Source organism: Zalophus californianus, chromosome 3 (genome assembly GCF_009762305.2).
Source record: "Zalophus californianus isolate mZalCal1 chromosome 3, mZalCal1.pri.v2, whole genome shotgun sequence".
Taxonomy (NCBI): domain Eukaryota; kingdom Metazoa; phylum Chordata; class Mammalia; order Carnivora; family Otariidae; genus Zalophus; species Zalophus californianus.
In genome coordinates, this window is record NC_045597.1 from 154,097,591 (window position 1) to 154,100,409 (window position 2,819).

Sequence of the window (2,819 nt, forward strand, 5' to 3'; positions counted from 1 at the left end):
ACTATCCTGCCAAACTGTCCCACAGAAGGAGGGATGCCACAAGCATAGAGAGTTCAGAAGAACAGACGCCACATAAGTCACCCCAGGTATGGAGCACCCACACAGGGAAGATGAATCACCTTAACATTTGGCTTTGAAACCAGAGGGGCCTAACTTCATGAGATCTTAAAATCAGTGGGGCTTTATACCTGGAACTTTAAAAATCAGCAGGCTCTGCACTGGGAGAGCCCCAAAACTCAATAACTGATGTCAAAAATACACTAGAAGGAATAAATAGTAAACTAGAGGAAGCAGAAGAATGGATCACTGACCTGGAGGGCAGAGTAATTGAAAGCAATCAAGCTGAACATAAGAAAGTAAAAAGACTAATAGAAACTGAGAATAGATTAAGGGAACTCAGCGACGCCATCAAGTGTAATAATATTTGCATTATAGTAATCCCAGAAAAGAGAAAGAGAAGAGGGCAGAAAATTTCTTTAAAGAAATAATTGCTAAAAACTTCCCTAATCTGGAAAAGGAAACAGAAATCCAGATCCAGGAGGCACACGCACATGTGCACACACACATACAATCAACCCACAAAGGTCCACACCAAGATACATAGTAATTAAAATGGCAAAAGTAGTGATGAAGAGAGAATTTTAAAAGAAGCAAGAGAAAAGAAAAATTACATACAAGGAAATGCCATAAGGCTATCAGCTGATTTTCAGCAGAAACTTAGTAGGCCAAAAGGGAGGGGCATGATATAGTCAAATTACTGAAAAAAAAAAAATCCTGCCACTAAAAACACTCTATCCAACTAGGCTATCATTCAGAATAGATGGAAAGATGAAGAGTTCTCCAGAGAAACAAAAGTTAAAGGAATTCATCATCACTAAATCAGCCCTACATGATTGGGATTTTTTGAGTGGAAAGAAAAGACCATAAAAGAAAAGTAGGAAGCACAAAAGCAGTAAAATTAAGTATATCTATAAAAATCAAGGGATTCACAAAATAAAAGGATGTAAATATGACACCATATATTTAAAAGTTACTAGGGAAGAGAATAAAAATTTAGTGCTTTTAGAAAGGGTTCAAACTTAAGCCACCATCAACTAACTATAGACTGCTATACACATATGTTGTTATATTTGAACCTAATGGTAAATGCAAATCAATAACTCGCATAGAAATGCAAAAAATAAAGAGAAAGGAATCCAAGTTTATCGGTAAAGAAAGTCAGCAAAATGTGAGGGAAGAGAACAAGAGGAGGAAAGGAACAGAGAACTACAAAAACAACTATAAAATAAGTAAAAAAAAAAAGGCAATAAGTACATACCTATCAATAATTACTTTGAATATAAATGGACTAAATGCTCCAGTCAAAAGACAGAGTGTGAGGAAATGGCTAAAAAAGCAAGACACATTTATATGCTGCCTAAAGAGACTTATCTCAGACCTAAAGACGCACACAGATTGAAAGTAAAGGAATGGAAAAGCCTTTATCTTGCAAGCAGGAGTGGAAGGAAATCCAGAGAACAATACTTACATCAGACAAAATAGACTCAAAGACTGTAACAAAATACAAAGAAGGACACTAGATAATCATAAAGGGTATAATCCAACAAGAAGATATTTACAATTATAAATATTTATGCCCCTGACCTGGGAACACCCAAATACATAAAGCATCTAGTAACAAACATAAAGGCAGCTATCAGTAGTAATACAATAATAGTAGGGGACCTTACCACCACACTTAACATCAATGGGTAGATCATCCAAACAGAAATTCAGCAAGGAAATAGTGGCTTTGAATGACACATTGGACCAGATGGATCAAACTGATATATTCAGAACATTCCATCTTGAAACAGTAGAATCCACATTCTTCTCAAGTGCACATGAAACATTCTCCAGAATACATCATGGTAGGCCACAAAATAATCTCAACAAATTCATAAAAGCCGAAGTCATGCCATGCATCCATTCTAAACACAGTGCCATGAAACTAGAAATCGACCATAAGAAAAAATCTGGAAAGAACACAAATACATTGGGGTTAAGTAACATGCTACTAAACAATGAATGGGTCAACCAAGGAATCAAAGAGGAAATAAAAAACATACATGGAGACAAATGAAAACGAAAACACAGTGGTCCAAAATCTATGGGAATCAACAAGAGCTGTTCTAAGAAGGAGTATTATAGCAATGCAGACCTACCTCAAGAAGCAAAAAAAAAAATCTTGAAAAACCTATACTTATACCTAAAGGAGCTAGGGAAAAAAAAAAAACACTATAAGGAAGGAAATAATACACATTAGAATAGAAATAAATGAAGTAGAAACAAACAAACAAAAAACAGATCAATGAAACCAGGACTCAGTTCTCAAAAAGATCAACAAAAATGAAAAATTAATAAATCTTTAGTCAGACTCATAAGAAAAAGAGAAAGTGAGATAGAGGATTCAAATAAACAAAATAATAAATGAGAAAGGAGCTATAACAACCAACACTAGGGAAAGTATAAAGGATTATAAAAAATATAAAAAATTATATGCCAACATATTGGATAGCCTACAAGAAATGGATAAATTCTCAGAAACTCATAATGTCCCAAAACTCAATCAGGAAGAAATAGAAAATTTGAACATAATAATTATGAACAAAGAAATTGAATCAGCAATCAAAAGATTCCCAACAAAGTCTGCGATCAGATGACTTTGATGAATTCTACCAAACATTTAAAGATGAGTTAATACCTATTCATTTCAAACTATTCCAAAAAAAAAAAAAAAAAAAAAAACAGAAGAGGAGGGAAATCTTCCAAAATCATCC